The following is a 17,007-nucleotide window of genomic DNA, read 5'->3' as shown; positions in this document are numbered from 1 at the left end:
TGTGGGGCTCGATCCCAGGACCCTGGCATCATGACCTGAGCTGAAGGCAGATGCCTAACCGACTGAGCCACTCCGGTGCCCCTATAGTTAGTGCTTTTTAATATCCCCAATTAAGAGGTTGTGTCCTCGGGCGCCTGGGTGGCTCAGTTGGTTAAGCGACTGCCTTCGGCTCAGGTCATGATCCTGGAGTCCCGGGATCGAGTCCCGCATCGGGCTCCCTGCTCGGCGGGGAGCCTGCTTCTCCCTCTGACCCTCCCCCCTCTCATGTGCTCTCTCATTCTCTCAAATAAATAAATAAAATCTTTAAAAAAAAAAAAAAGAGGTTGTGTCCTACTTCAAGACCTTGGAGATATTTCCTGTTTTCTTCTAAAATATTTATTGTTTTTCTTCTCACATTTAGATCAACAATCAATCTGAAATTCATTTTATGTATGGTTTGAGGCAGGGGATCAATATTTTTTTTCCATTTGGATAATTGATTGATACAATACTTTTTTTTTTTAAACACAACAGTTTTATAGTAAGCCTTGATTTTGATGGGTAAGTCCTCCAGCTTAGGTTTCTTCCTCAAATTGTTTTGGTATTTTAGATCTTCTGCCTCTCCATATAAATTTTAGAATCTTCATGTAATAAAAATCATCTTGTGATCTTTGACTGGAATTACATTAAATCTGTAGACCAATGTGAAGAAGTCAGAAGTAGACTTCTTTACAATTTTGAGTCTTCCAGTCCATGATCATGGTATATTCCTCTATTCATTTAGCTTTCCTTTAATTTTATTTTCAAAAACATTCAGCGGGGGGTGACTGGGTGGGTCAGTCTGTTGGGCATTTGACTCTTGATTTCGGATTGGGTCATGATCTCAGGATAGGGAGATTGAGCCCTGCGTTGGGTTCCACTCTCAGCGAGGAGACTGCTAGAAATTCTCTCTCTCCCTCTGCTCCCCCAGTCAATTAATCAATCTTAAAAAAAAAACAACCATCTGGCGGTTTTCAGCATTGAGGTCTTGTATAACTTTGATTAGATTTACTTCTAGGTTTTAATTATCTATGGTATTGTATAACATTTTAAAATATCAGTTACAATTTTTTAGTTTTCATTTTTAAATTCAAATATCTATTTTTTAAAAAGATTATTTATTTATTTATTTATTTGAGAGAGAAAGAGCATGAGTGGGGAGGTGGACAGAGGGAGAGGGATAAGCAGACTCCCCACTGAACAGGGATCTGGACTCAGGGCTCCAACCCATGCAGAGGCTTAACTGACTGAGCCACCTAGGTGCCCTTCAAGTATCTATTTGTATGTTACTTGTTTATAGAAATATAATTAATTGTTGAATATTGACCTTGGATGCAGCAACCATGCTAAATTCACTTCTTGATTTCAGTAGCTCATCTGTAGATATTTTTGGGAAGTCCTCTGTACCCAGTCATGTCATATGAATAATGAGAACTTTATTTTTTCCTTTGTAATTCTTATGTCTTTTATTTCTTTTTCTTAACTTACTGCACTGGCTACCACCTCTACTACAATGTTAAAGAGAAGTGGTGTGAGTAGTCCAAATTGCTTCTCTAATATACTACCCTATTTATAGGAAAAGAGGAGACTGTGGCAAATATATGCACATACATGCTTAGAAACTTAATCTTTCTGGAAAGATACACTAAAAACTGGGAACCTATTACTAAGGCTTCAGCTGGTGGGACGAAGGTTTAAATGTAGAGCCAATGGTAGCCACCCCAGATCTGCCAGGGGCCAATGTAATGGGCTGGTTGGAGAGCTCAGTCCTACAGGCATGCTCTGGAGTGGAAGGATAACCTATCCCATCAGACTTTGAGACCCACAGAGCAGAATCACAGCCACGTTGGATGCAGGAAAAGGGGCTTTCACCATTGTTTTTTAGAGAAAAGACTCTTCATTCTATGTTTCCTGGGCATTTCATGGTCTTGCTTTGCTATTGCTTCCTTTTGGGACTTTTATCCAGCATCTCAAAAACTCTCAAATCTGTAAATCACCCTAAAAATGGTTGTTGAAGAGACTGGCAAGAGCAGTTACTTCTGGGAAGGGTAACTGAGGGGCAGGGGGCAGGGGGAGAGGTTTGTTTCTCAGTTATACCACACACACGTGTTTCAGACTGAATGTGTCCCGCCAAAATTCATTATGCTGAAATCTAATCTCTAGTGTGAGGTTGGAGGTGGGGCCCCTGGGAAGTAATTAAGTCCTGAGGGAACAGCCTTCAGGAATGGGATTCATGCCCTTATAAGAAGAAGCCACAGAGCTGGTGTACTCCCTCTTTCCACCATGTGAAGATAGAACGAGAAGTTGGTAGTCTACAACCCAGAAGAGGGCCCTCACCAGAGGGTGACCCTGCTGGCAGCCGCTCTGGAAAACAGGATGGAGGTTCCTCAAAAAGTTGAAAGTAGAGCTACCCTACGACCCAGCAATTGCACTACTGGGTATTTACCCCAAAGATACAAATGTAGTGATCCGAAGGGGCACGTGCACCCCAGTGTTTATAGCAGCAATGTCCACAATAGCCAAACTATGGAAAGAGCCTAGATGAATGGATAAAGATGTGGTATATATATATATATACACAATGGACTATTATGCAGCCATCAGAAAAATGAAATCTTGCCATTTGCAATGATGTGGATGGAACTAGAGGGTATTATGCTAAGCGAAATAAGTCAATCAGAGAAAGACAAGTATCATATGATCTCACTGATATGTGGAATTTGAGAAACAAGGCAGAGGATCAGAGGGGAAGGGAGGGAAAAATGAAACAAGATGAAACCAGAGAGGGAGTCAAACCATAAGAGACCCTTAATCTCAGGAAACAAACTAAGGGGTGCTGGAGTGGAGGGGGGTGGGAGGGATGGGGTGGCTGGGTGATGGACACTGGAGAGGGTATGCGCTATGGTGAGCGCTGTGTATTGTGTAAGGCTGATGAATCACAGACCTGTACCTCTGAAACAAATAATACATTATATGTTAATTTAAAAAAAGGAAAAAGGAAGGTGACCCTGCTGGCACCCACCTTCTCAGACTTCCAGCCTCCAGAGCTGTGAGAAATGCATTTCTGTTGTTGATAAGCCACCCAGTTCATGGTATTTTATTACAGCAGCCCTCACTGACTAACATGTCAAAAATAAATATAGTATTTATTTATTTTACAATAAATAAATCAACTAGATATGAAATCATCAGTCTGTTGAAAAGAGAATTGTAGGGAAAGCACCCCTCTTGAAGGGTGTGTTGGGGTGTTAGCCTCTCTCCCCAAACCCCACTGTGCTTCTGACATGAAGAGAGTGGCACGGAAGCTTCCTCCTGAGAGGAAGCCATGAGTAGGGCCCATGTGCTGTGAGGGATGTGAGGAGGTGGGAGCCATGGCTAACCTAGGGAGACTGCAGCAGCCGCAGAAAAAGATCCAGACCCAGGGAGAAGCTAAGTCACCAAGATGGCAGAGCACCTGGCGCAGGAAGCAGGAGGTCCCGTTCCTGAGGGCAGGAGACCCGCCCCCCAGCGGGATCCTTAGAGACAGTCCCATCCATCTCCTTAAGTACCATTTCCTGTGTGTCCTTATGACATGTCCTCATCCCAGAAGTCATGAGCACATCCTGTTCCTCAAAGCCGCTGGCTCAGATGGGGCTCTTCCACTGACACTTGAGTCAGCTAGGGAAGGCGGCCACCTCTTCTGGCTCCATAGCCCCAGGCTGGTCAAGGCGGGCTGGTGACTGGAGACCCCCTGCCTTCCTCAGACCAGGGGAGGGGACTGAGCTGTTCAAGGGAGCCCCAGTGCCTCTCTGCCCTTGCCCACTCTTCCCCATCCCAGTGGTTTGTGGGAAGTCCACGTCCCTGCCTGGGAGGTACAGGCAAATTCTTTCTGTGTTAACAGATGGCCATAAATCTGTGACCTCCTTCTCTAGTTGACTTGTCCTGCAAGGGTCTTCTGGAGCCCTTAGGCCAAAGGGCCACTGCCTGGGGTAGGGTGGGGGTGTCTCTCTGCTCCATCCATTCCTATATTTCCACCTTCCGTAGAGAATCTCCTATCTTGTCCTAACCCCTGAGGTGGGATCCCAATCCTGCAGCTGGGATTTTCCAGAAGCTCCACTAGCCCTATTCCCAGAATCTCCCCCTCTCCATCACCCTCCAGGGCTCTCGAACACTGGGCAAGAGTGGGGGAAGGTTTCATGGAGCCCCAAAAGAGCAAGATAGAGACAAGCTCAGAGGAAAGAGCACTGGAGTCCACGGACATTCTGCCTGTGAATAGTAGCAGCTGATAACTCTGCCCAGCTCTCTGTTATGTGGATTGACTTAATTAATATTCACAAAAGTCATTTGAGGTGGGGTCTCTTGTTTTCCCTGTTTTCCAGAGAAGGAAACAGGCACCAAGGGGTTAGGTTGCTTGCGAAGGTCCACAGCTATAAGTGATAGAGCCAGGATTCAAATCTAAGTAGTTTGATTCCAAAATGTGGGCTCTCGACTCGTATATTTTGCTGCCTCTCGCAGTCCTCGGGACCTCTGAGTTTTCGGTCATGCTGTTCTCTTCTACTGGAATGCCCTTCTGCCCTTCTCTACCTCCCAAAATGCACCCTTCCAGACCTGTCCGAATGCTTCCCCTCGTATGCTCCCCCACGCCCCCCAGGCAGAGTTCCCCGGCATCCTCCGCTAGGCTGCCAGGCGGCCACTCCTTTCCACCTTGGTGTGGACACGCCATGCTGGTTTTGCCCAGTCATGACGTCGCTCCACAGCGAGCCATGAACATTTCCAGGCAGGCTCTGGGCCTTGTCCATCATGGTGTCACCAGCCCCAAGCACACAGCTGTAGACCGATCCAAGAGCTGTTCAGTGTTCCAGATGAGGCTCACCTCAGCCTCTGCCTTTCTGGCTCCTGTGGGATTTTGGATAAATCTGGGGGCCTTTGGATAAATCACTCCTCTTCTCTCACCTCAGAACCATCCCCATGGCTCCCAGGAGTGAACTTTTGCTCTAATTGTTCCTCAGCTGCTGAAAGCCCCATCTCTCCCTGCCAGGGAAATCACCTGGGGACTCTCCCTCCACAGGCCATTCTCTGGGAGAGAGATGGGAGCTGCTGGTTGGGCCAATCCTGACGTTCTGGGATTTCAAGCCGGACTTGGAATGTCCTGGAGGAACGTCTGAGTCACCTTCCTGTCTAAGGAAGGAGTTTGGCTGCTCTTCCTGGGGTGATGAAGGGCCAGGAAATATCCTGAGTCCGCTGTCCCAATTCTACTCTTCTTGCCCAGGCCTGAGGGGGAGGGTCATCTAGTAACAGTACCCCGTTGATAATAGTAATTGTTATGTCGTGGGGGCGCCTGGGTGGCTCAGTCATTAAGCATCTGCCTTGGCTCAGGTCATGATTCCAGGGTCCTGGGATCGAGCCCCGCATCGGGCTCCCTGCTCCGCGGGAAGCCTGCTTCTCCCTCTCCCACTCCCCCTGCTTGTGTTCCCTCTCTCGCTGTGTCTCTCTCTGTCAAATAAATAAATAAAATCTTTAAAATAATAATAATAATTGTTCTGAGGTATTATATACTACTCCCAGTACTGTGCGTTCCCAAGCCAGGGAAGCAGGGCGGCAGGGTGGTTAGGACAATAGGTTGGGGTCAGGCCAGAGCTCCAGCTCCAGGGCTGCCATTCCTTCACCTCTCCAAGCCTCAGTTTCCCCATCTGTAAGTGGGACAAGAGTGCCTTTCCTCCTGGGTCTCTGTGAAGAACACACTAGTAAGCCACGCAATGCCTGGCCTGTAGCTACTGCTCAAAACCTGGCTTCGACCATTGCATAGATGAGATCTGTGGGCAACTTGGATGCAAACAGTAGGTTTTCTGTTTTCTTTAAGGATTTTATTTAGAGAGAGTGAGAGCGCTAGCAGGGTGGAGGGGCGGAGGGAGAGAGAGAGCATCTCAAGCAGACTTTGTGCTGAGCATGGAGCCCCAGGAGGGGCTTGATCTCATGATCCTGAGATCATGACCCAAGCAGAAATCAAGAATCAGATGCCCAACCGATTGACCCACCTAGGCACCCCAAACAGGAGGTATTCTAGTCACCTCCATGTCCCCAACATCCAGCACATGATAAATATCCAAAAGGCCTAAGAAAATGTTCCACTTTTGGCTCTGCCCCAGTGGCTGTATGTCTTTGGGCAATTTGCTTTCTCTCTCTGGGCTCGCCCTCTTTGTCTGGAGGTGGATGTGAATTTTTCTAAGCTTACACTTTAATATCAAGGCCCAAGGGAGTGGTAGGTCACCTTAGGGATTCTGCAGTTGGCAGAGCTGGCCTGGTATGACTTCTGTCCCTAATGCTAACTAGCTATGTGACATAAGAGAAGTTCTTTGACCTCTTGAAAACTCCGTTTCTTTATCTACCAAGTGTGCCCAGATTCTTCCTTCCTCTCAATATTGTTCTGAGACTCCAGCACATGAGGAATCCTTGGCATAGACCCAGAACATTCTAAGTGCTCAGTTAAAGATTGCTTAGGAGAGGGAAAGTGGGGGCAGAGGGAGGGTGGTTGTAAATCATGTGTGTGGGAACTCTGAAGAGGGAGCAACAAACTCCAGCTGCTGAGGCTTAGAGAGGAGCTCCTTGGAGAAGATTGGCCTGAAGGCCCAGAGAGGGAAGGCGACCTGCTCAATGCCACACAGCTGTTGCAGCAGAGCTGAAAGGGGCTCCACAGGTTTGGCCCCAGTTTGGGCTGGAAGGCAGCAATCTGTGACAGGGGCAGGTACTGGCTCTCAGATGACCCCTAGGGAAGGGGGATACTGTTTTCCAGTTTGTACTGGGAAGGTCTGATGTCCTCTCCTCCTTCTGAGAAGTCAGAGGCTCCCAAAACAAACAAATAAAGCTTGGTCTGGTTTTTTGTTGTTGTTGTTGTTTTGTTTTGTTTTAAGACTTTATTTATTTATTTGGACAGAGAGAGACACAGCGAGAGAGGGAACACAAGCAGGGGGAGTGGGAGAGGGAGAAGCAGGCTTCCCGCCAAGCAGGGAGCCCGATGCGGGGCTCTATCCCAGGACTCTGGGATCATGACCTGAGCCGAAGGTAGACGCTTAACGACTGAGCCACCCAGGCGCCCCAAGCTTGGTCTATTTTATTTCATTCAATGAATGATTTGTTTTACATAATATGCCTCAGCAGGGACAGTTTTTCCCTGCCGATTTCACCCTCCTGCTTGAGGAATGAGCTTCAGAATGGGAGGCAAGACTGGGTTCTACAGGTCTCTGGGCCTCAGTTTCCCCTTCTGTAAAATGACCCGGTTCTACAGGTATTCATGTACTCTTGCAAACCATGTACTCTTGGGGCGCCTGGCTGGCTCAGTCAGCAGAGCATGTGACTCTTAATCTTGGAGTTGTGAGTTCGAGCCCCACGTTGGGTGTAGAAATTACTCAGAGGGGGAGACAAACCATAAGAGACTCTTAACTCTAGGACACAAACTGAGGGTTGCTGGAGGGGAGGTGGGGTGTGGGGGATGGGGTAACCGGGTGACAGGCATTAAGGAGGGCACTTGATGTAATGAGCACTGGGTGTTATATGCAACTGATGAATCACTGACCTCTACCTCTGAAACTAATCATATATTATATGTTAATCAATTGAATTTAAATAAAAAAATATGACACACACACAAAGTAAAATCTTTGAAAACAAAAACAAAACAACCATGTACTTTTGCAAGCCACTGAGATATACTGTAAAATGGGGGGGATGAAAGGAACAGAGCAGGGTGCAGAGAAGACTGCAGCATTAGGAGGGGAGGGAGGAATGAGCTATATATACATCTGCTTGCAGAAGTAGAAAATACTCCGCAGGGCTGCGTGAGGAACTGGTAAGAGGTTGCTTCTGGGGAAGGAAACCGGTCAGGGATGGAGAATTGTTCACTGTTTCTTCTATTGTACCTTTTTTTTTTTTTTTTTTTAAAGTAGGCTCCACACATGGAGCCCAATATGGGGCCTGAACCCAGGACCCCAAGATCAAGACCTGAGCTGAGATCAAGAGTCAGATGCTTAACCAACTGAGCCACCCAGGCAGGCCCCCCTATTCTTTTGTACCTTTTAAAATAAAATTGTCCACTTGGGCTGTGTCATTCCCCAGCCCTCCGCATTCCATTTCTGGCTAGTCTGTGGGTCTGCTGCTTTTCCCAACCCGTACTGAGACCTCAGACTAGCTGTGATATTTGCCTTCGTGATTGCCTCCTCTCAGCATGACACTGAGATCACGGTTGTTTTTGACAACGCCTCAGGGCCTGGAATTTTCTGCACTTGCTCCAGAATGAAGGCACCCCTTTCCCATCACTTTGGTAGACCGTCTACACCACGGAGCTGAGGGGGGGAGAAATATGGCTGCGCCTCAGGCTGAACACTATAGACTCCCGCTCTTCCTGTTCAGGTTCAGGAGATTCTCTCGAGTAAACGTTTCTCCATTTCTTGAGTGTTGTATTAGTTTTCTGTTGCTTCTATAACACCATATCACAAACTTAGGGCTGAAAATAATAAAAATCAATCGTCTTACAGTTCTAGGGGTCAGAAATCCAAAATGGGTCTCACTGCACTGAAATCGAGATGTCCAGAGGGCAGCTTTCCTTCGGGAGGCTCTAGAGGAGAATGCTTTCTTGCCTTTTCCAGCTTCTAGAGGGTGCCTGCATTCCTTGGCTTGAGGCTCCCTTCCATCTTCAAAGCCAGCCATGGCCAGTCAAGTCTTTCTCACCCCGCCTCCCTCTTGCACAGTTAAGGGACCCCGATGATTATACTGGCCCCACCCAGATCACCCAGAATAATCTCTTTATTGTCTGGCCATCTGGTTATCAAGTTTAATCCCACCTGCGACCTTAATCTCACATAAACTTGCTTGGAACGCCTTCTTCCTAGGTTCCAGAGACTAGGACATGGGCATCTCTGGGAGGCCATGAATCTGCCTACTATATATGATTTTGATCAATTTCCAGTTTTCGAAAGGTTCTTTTTGACTCTCTTGCACAGTTTTATCATTGTTCTTTGGTGGGTGTCGTCGGTCATTCCAGAAATCCCAGCTGTGTATGATGAATTCTGACAATGAAATACGGTGTAGGAATAAGGACAAATGAACTAAAGGTAAAAGCAGCCACGTGGCTGAATCTCACAAACACCATGTTGATGAAAGAAGCCACCTACGGAAGAATGCATTCTGCATGGTGCAAATAGACAAAACTTTGCACCATGTACTCAGTATTAGGTACTTGGGAGGGTGGCTTCCCTTGAGAGGCTAGTGGTTGGAAGAGGTCGTGAGGGCGCTTCTGGGTGCTGATAATCTTCTATTTTTTACTTTTCGTTTTGAAGTAATTTCAAATTTATAGCAATCTTGCAAAAACAGTATGACGAACTCCTATATTCCCATCACCCTGAGTCATTGTTAACATTTTGCTACATTTCTTTTTTAAATCATTCTGTCTTTTTGGATAACGGGTCCGGGCCTATGTGGCAGATACTGCATTCCAGGATAATGGGTCCGGGCCTATGTGGCAGATACAGCATCCCGCGATAACGGGTCTGGGCCTATGTGGCAGATACTGCATCCCGGGATAATGGGTCCGGGCCTATGTGGCAGATACAGCATCCCGGGATAACGGGTCCGGGCCTATGTGGCAGATACAGCATCCTGGGATAACGGGTCCGGGCCTATGTGGCAGATACAGCATCCCAGGATAACGGGTCCAGGCCTATGTGGCAGATACTGTACCCTGGGAGCAGCCACTTTCTGGAGCTCAGAATAGAAGATGCAAGGAGAGCATCCCTTTCCTTTGTGGGTGGTCCTGGAGGATCCTTTCTCAAGAGAAATTAATCTCAGTCATCCTCTTGCCTGAAAGCTCCTGGGCATTCCAGGTGCCCTTAACTCCCCCTACCTTTCATAGTCCTCCCTGCGGACCCAGATGGCTGGGCATCAGGGCAAACAAGTGACAAGCAAGCGAGGGTTAGGAGCCACTATGGAAAGAACCTTGAGCTTGGAGATCTACCTCCATGGGTTTTCTCCTCTCCTCTTTCCATTATTCCTCACCCTCTTCTGCTTCCCTCCCTGGAGGGTGTCATGTCCTCTCATAGTTCCAGCCACCACCTTTTGTCTGGGGATTGCTTACTGGGATTTCCCTGGGCCAGGCATCTAACCTCTCCAGCTCAGACTTTCCCCTTCTGTGGAGTGAGCAATGGCCATCCATGCTCTTTCAAACCTAAAGGGCTGTGGTGAGGATTGTTTGAAGCAGGGAATGAACAAGTCTTTGGTCCTTGAACAATTTGGCAGTGCAAGTGTTACTCATCCCCATTTCACAGAATTAGAAACTGAGCCCGAGGGGCATGAGACTTTTAGCCAAGCTCTTGCTGCCAGTTGGTACTGGAGCCAAGCCAGAGTCAGGATCTCTGAAACTTAAGGGGATAGCCACAGTAGACGCATTCTAAAGCTTCAAGGTGCCTCTCATTTTATAGAGCACTGAAAAACCAGATTGGAAATGCAAAAACATATCAAATGGCTGAAGGGATGGATGGAATGTGTAGGACTGTTTGCTTTTCGAAGAGGAAAAAAGCAATTATGGCTTTGACAATGGGGCTTGCTCTCTGATTCCAGACCAGAGCTAGCTCTCCATTCGGAATAAGGTGCTGGAGGATAAATCGTCTTCTCCTCGCCCGGCCACTGCTCCTTGGAGGACTTTCATATTTCATCATTTGCAAAGACTGGCTGACTCTTCACCGAACCTGTTTCTTCTTCTTGTGCACTCAGCCAGATTATGTTTCCCACCTCCCTTGCAGTCAGGTGAGGCCGCGTGTCTAAATTCTGGTCAGTGGGATGTGAGCAGAGCTGCTGTGCCAATCTACAGGCGTGGGCCAGAAAAGCCCCCCATGCTCCGTGTTCTATCCTGTTTGCTCGTGCAGATGAGCGCGTGACCTGTTCCCAGTAGTGGAGCCACAGAGGGAAGGAGCCTGGGTTCATGCATCACCGCTTGAAGAAGAGCTGCGCCCCGATCAGGAACACCCGTTTTGGACTTTGTGTGGTGTGAAATAAACTTTTATCCATGATCAAGCCATTATTTAGTTGGAGGCTTATCTGTTAGAACATCTGGTGTGACATTTCCTAACACATGTCAGCTTACCTGATTCCAACAGTTTGTTTTAAGCTACAAAAGACATGTATATCCTTCACATGTTTAACAATTTCTCCATCTCACATAAACTAAAAATATTTTCTTTTTTTCCCCTTTTTAAAAAAGATTTTATTTATTTAATTACCAGAGAGAGAGCACGGGAGAGAGAGCGCGAGAGTACAAGCAGGGGGAGCGGCAGGCAGAGGGAGAAGCAGGCTCCCCACTGAGCAAGGAGTCCAACGTGGGGCTCGAGCCCGGGACCCTGGGATCATGACCTGAGCCAAAAGCAGATGCTTAACCGACTGAGCCACCCAGGCATCCCTAAAAATATTTGCTTAAACCTCTGTCTGTACGCTAGAAATACAATATGCTCCAGTGTTTCATGTCCTATCCTTCTCCCTGGAGTGGGTCTTCCTTTCATGAATCTGCTATCACAGAGAATTCCCAGGGAATCTTTGGAATCAGAATTGGGGTGCAAAGAAAGGAGGAGGGTAACTGGAGGCAGCAAGTATGGGCTATTCTCCTGAATTTTGCTGTAAATTGCAGTGTCTGCAGGAGATGTGGGGTCAAGGTCATTGTTTTCTTAAGATAGGAGAAACAGCAGTATGATACATGCAGATGAGATGCTACAGTCGAGGGGGGAAGTTGATGCTGCCAGGAAGAAATGGGAGAATGAGAATGTCCTTGAGTAGGAGAGGGGATTAGTCAGGAGCAAGGGAGATGCATTTCTGTGGGCAGATACTGCAGCTGCAGGTGGGCGTGTTCTTCTGATAACTTCTCTTTTCTTGGGGAAATCAGAATCAGGGTCATCAGTTGAGAGTGCGGATCAGGGAGGAAGGGTTGAAGGTCTGAGAGGAGGGAAGAGAGAATGGAATAGTCTGGAGGACTGGGAGGGTGAACGAGCCAAGGAAATGTGGGACATTGGGGCAGCACCAAGGGACCATGGGAGGCTGGTGATCTTGAAAGGACAGTTGGCATGACTTGGTACTTCTCTCCAGCCATGTCCAGCTGCACTGGTGCGGGTGCCCTGAGTGGAGCATTGGGTTTCACTCTGGTCATGGTTGTGCCAGGAGGTAGCAAGAAGGATGGGAGTTGGAAGTTATTTGGGCAAGAGAGTTGAGGGCAGAGGCAAGCAGTGCTTATAATGGAAGACGGTGGAAGTTGAACTGAGTAAAGAGAGAAGTAAAGACAGGAAAAGGGGACAAACCTGTCCCCTTTCCCTGGTGGGGTCGAAGGGTTGTCCCCTTTCCCTGGTGGGGTCTGGGTGGGGTCGAAGGGTTGTTGGAATTGGATACTCAAATCAGTAAGCTGGACTGATAGACGGTGGTGGCTGGGGAGGGGTGTTTGAAATGGAGATTATGCAAGCACTGTTACAGGTAATGATGTGGTCAAGGGTATGACCTTGGGATGGAGGGGCTGAAGTAGGTGGAGGATAAGTTCATCGGAGCAGAGGAGGTCATGGAACTGAGAGACTGGTTATTGAAATTACCAGGATTGTGACAGAACCACATTGGAGAGAGTGACTATGAGCTGGGAGCTAAAACTGTCAGCCAAGGGGGGGTGGAGGGGGCTGCAACCAGGAGTGATAAGGGGTGGTAACATCTGGGCACATCCATTTCAAAGAATCTATGGGCTTTAGGAAGGAGAGAGAAGAATGGCTGACTTGGAAGTAGCTTTGAAGAGCACGGAGGATGCTTATCCCACCCCTGGCCCCACAGTGAGAATAGCCACTGCTAAGAAGGCTACAGGGGAACAGGGTCCTCAGAGGAGAACCAAGTTTAGAACGAAAAAGTAAGCAAAAAGATGAAGGGAACAGGAAGACCCAGACAAGAATGTCCATTCATTACAGAACTCTTAGTAATAGTGAACATCTGGAAACAACCTAAATGTCCATTGCCAGGGGAGTGAATAAACAATAGATCCGTCCAAAATAGAATTTGCTACACACAACAGTGAAAACGAAGGTGCTAGATCCACGTGGATCAATAAAGTTTATAAACCTGAACTTGAGTGAAATAAGCAATTGTAAAAGGTTACATTAAGTATGATGCTACCTATCTAAGACCCACAAAACAATATTGTATTTTATTTATAAAGCTATAAAAGGATAATGACCTCCTTGGGAGGGGCCCCCAGCAGCTTCAGTATGGTGGTTTTGTGGTTACCCATGGAAAGCGATGGAGGGGAAATGGGTAAGGGTAGGGGTACGGTAGCTTTGGTTGTATCGAAAATATTTTATTTCTTAATGAAAAAAAGAAAGAGAGAGATGAACCAAACTACAAACTAAAACATAGCAAAATATCAACTGCTGTTAAATCTAGGTTGTGGGTCCCAAGATTTATTTTACTTTTCTGTATGTTTGAAAGGCTTCAGTGTGAAAGTTTTAAAGATTAAAAAGCCCAGAGGGGATTACTGTGAAGTGCAGTAATCAAGATGTTGTAATATTGGCATAAGGATGGATATGAAGATCAGCGGACTAGAACTGAGAGTCTAGAAATGAGTGCACACAATTGACTTTTGACAAGGTGCCAAGACAATGAAATGGGGGAAAGCATAGTCTTTTCCATCAGTAATGCTGGCACAACCACAGAAGAATGAAGTTGGGCCCCTACCTCACATCATATACAAAGATAAACTCAAAGTGGATCGAAGACCGAAATGAGAGAGCTAAAACTATAACACTCTTAGAAGAAAACATAAGGATAAGTCTTCACACCCTTGGGTAAGGCAATGGTTTCTTAGAGATGACACCTAAAGCAAAGTAACCAAAGGAACAGAAGATAAATAGGATGTCATCACAATAAAAAACTGTGGTGCTCCAAAGGACACTATCAGTAAAGTGAAAAGACAAGCTAAAGAATGGGAGAAAATAAGGATCCGAAATCAGCATACACTAAGCAAAATAAGTCAATCAGAGAAAGGCAATTACCATGTGATCTCACTGATATGTGGAATTTAAGAAACAAAACAGATGATCATAGGGGAAGAGAGGAAAAAATAAAACAAGATGAAACCAGACAGGAAGACAAACCGTAAGAGACTCTTTTTAAAAAAAATTTTTTTTAAAGATTTTATTTATTTATTTGAGAGAGAGGGAGTGTGAGAGAGCACGAGTGGGGAGAGGGGCAGAGGGAAGGAGAAGCAGACTCCCCGGCTGAGCAGGGAGCCCGATGCGAGCCCGATGGGAGCCCGATGTGAGCCCGATGTGGGGCTTGATGTGGGGCTTGATCCCAGAACCCTGAGATCATGACCTGAGCTGAAAGCAAACGCTTAACCGCCTGAGCCACCCAGGTGCCCCAGGAGACTCTTCATCATAGGAAAGAAACTGAGGGATGCTGGAGGGGAGAAGGATGGAGGGATGGGGTAACTGGGTGATGGACATTAAGGAGGGCACATGGTGTGATGAGCAGTGGGTATTATATAAGACTGATGAATCACAGACCTGTACCTCTGAAACCAATAATACATTATATGTTAATTAATTGAATTAAAATAAAAAATAATAACATCAGCATACACAAAGAACAGTTACAACTCAACAACAAAAAGACAAGCAACTTTATTTATTTATGATTTTATTTATTTGAGAGAGAGAGCAGGAGCAGGGGGAGGGGCGGAGGGGGCAGAGGGAGAGGGAGAAGCAGACTCCCCATAGAGCAGAGAGCTCCATGCTGGGCTCCATGTGGGGCTCAATCCCAGGACCCTGAGATCATGACCTGAGCCGAAGTCAGACACTTAATGGACTGAGCCACTCCCGCGCTCTGACAAACAACCCAATTTAGAAATGGGCAAAGGATGGGGGCACCTGGCTGGCTCAGTTGGAAGAGTGTGCGACTCTTGATCTTGGGGTTGTGAGTTTGAAACCACATTGGGTGTGGAGATGACTTGAAAATAAAATCTTTAAAAAAGAAAAAGGGCAAAGACATTCCAGAGAAGATATACAAACAGCCGATACGCACGTGATAAGATGCTCAGCAACATTAGTCATTAGGAAAACATAAATCAAAACCACGATGACATACCACTTCACACTTCCTAGGGTAGCTGTAATCCACAGTCCAGATGATAACGAGGGTTGACAGGGAAGTGGAAGAATTGGAACGTCGTCGCCAGTGGCCATGTAAATTGCGGCAGCCTCCCTGGAAACAGTCTGACAGGTCCCCTAAAAGTTAACCATAGAATTATCCTATGACCCGGCAATGCCACTCCTCCTTACGCACCCCAAAGGGTTGAAAACAGACGCTCACACGAGAACGTGGACATCATGTTCACGGCAGCATGATTCAGAAGAGCCAAAACGTGGAAATGACCCGAATGTCCGCTGATGGATGAATGGATGAGCAGAATATGGTCTCTCCACAAGGAAATACCATTCAGTCAGAAACAAGAACGGAATACTGATGCATGCTACAGCACTGATGAACCTTAAGAAATTAGGCGGAGAGGGCGCCTGGGTGGCTCAGTTGGTTAGGCGACTGCCTTTGGCTCAGGTCATGATCCTGGAGTCCCGGGATCAAGTCCCGCGTCGGGCTCCCTGCTCGGCAGGGAGTCTGCTTCTCCCTCTGACCCTCCCCCCTCTCATGTGCTCTCTCTCAAATAAATAAATAAAATCTTTAAAAATAAAAATAAAAAAATAAAAAAAAGAAATTAGGTGGAGAAAGAAGCCAGACACACAATGCCACATGCTACGTGGTTCCGTTCCTATGAAATGCCCGCAAAAGGCGAACTCAGAGAGACCAAGAGTAAATTCGTGGTTGTCAGGGGCTGGGGACAGGGGCGACATGGAGGATGAGTGCTGATGGGCTCAGGGATTCTTTCTGGGGTGATGAAGATGTTTTGGAATGAAATAGTGAAGGTGGGGCGCCTGGGTGGCTCAGTCGTTAAGTGTCTGCCTTCGGCTCAGGTCATGATCCCAGAGTCCTGGGATCGAGTCCCACATCGGGCTCCCTGCTAGGCAGGAAGCCTGCTTCTCCCTCTCCCACGCCCCCTGCTTGTGTTCCTGCTCTCGCTGTCTCTTTCTCTGTCAGATAAATAAATAAAATCTTTAAAAAAAAAAAAAGAAAGAAATAGTGAAGGTGGTTAAATGCCTTGTGAATATCTTAAAAAAAAAACACTGACTTTTATTCCCTTTAAAGGGGTGACTTTTTATAGTATGTGAATTGTATCTTAAAAACAAAAACAGAAACCCGGGGATCCAATCCAGACTCTCTAGTGTGGCCCCAGCAGATGGCTTCTGGTGTCTGAGCCTTGGTTCTTCATCCGAGACATCAGGCATCAGTAACTCAGGCTGTTACGGACTCCACACGTGGCTTGCCATTCTCCCTGGTGCCTCTGGGCCTAATCTGACCCCAGCTGCAGAGGGTGAGCGGTTAGGGTGCAGCTGGGCTCTGGTGTCAGACCTGAGCGCCAATTCAAGCCCCAGCACTCGCTGGCCGTGGACTGTCTCTGTCCTTATCTGATCATCTTCTCAGTTTCCTCATCTGGGAAATAGGGATGATGATGGTGGCCCCTTCTAAGTGTTGCTATGGGGAGATGGTGAGATAGTGAATGTATAATCCAAGACCCAGTGCATCTGGCTCTCAGTGAGTACCAGTTGGCATCATCATCAATCGTCATCATCATCAATCGTCATCGTCGTCATCATCGTACAGGTTGTCATTGTGGCCAATTAGCCGCAAAGTCTTTTACTTCTTCCTCCTCACCCCATTCTCTCCATATCAGGATTTCCCACTCACCTCACAGTCTGGCCCAAGTGGTGGTCTGGACCTTCAAAAGATCTTGCCTCCTGGTTGGGCTTTTGACCATTTCTCTTTGCCCACAAGCGCGCAGACTTGCCAGCCCACCGTCCTCAATTAAATGTGCCTATCCTTCCTTCCAGCTCCTGGGAAAGC

The 17,007-nt window shown here is 47.0% G+C and overlaps 1 protein-coding gene across 6 annotated transcripts in view; it reads left to right on the top strand.

The window, feature by feature from the left end:
• The window catches only part of CCL22 (C-C motif chemokine ligand 22), a 46,078-nt gene that overhangs the window by 14,998 nt on the left and 14,073 nt on the right, over positions 1–17,007 (top strand). For 3 of the 6 annotated variants that reach the window (XR_014140852.1, XR_014140849.1, XR_014140850.1), the window contains exon 4: positions 10,603–11,059. The exons of 2 other annotated variants lie outside the window; for them this stretch is intronic. The gene's annotated coding sequence lies outside the window, so the exon portion shown is untranslated. Of the gene's footprint in view, positions 1–10,602; positions 11,060–17,007 lie in introns of those variants that run through there. One more of the 6 variants, XR_014140851.1, reaches the window with a different exon arrangement.

Source organism: Leptonychotes weddellii, chromosome 16 (assembly GCF_054177405.1).
Source record: "Leptonychotes weddellii isolate Sample4059 chromosome 16, ASM5417740v2, whole genome shotgun sequence".
In the NCBI taxonomy this organism is placed as follows: domain Eukaryota; kingdom Metazoa; phylum Chordata; class Mammalia; order Carnivora; family Phocidae; genus Leptonychotes; species Leptonychotes weddellii.
The sequence above is the reverse complement of the archived record's forward strand: the minus strand, read 5'-3'. Positions and strand labels throughout refer to the sequence as shown.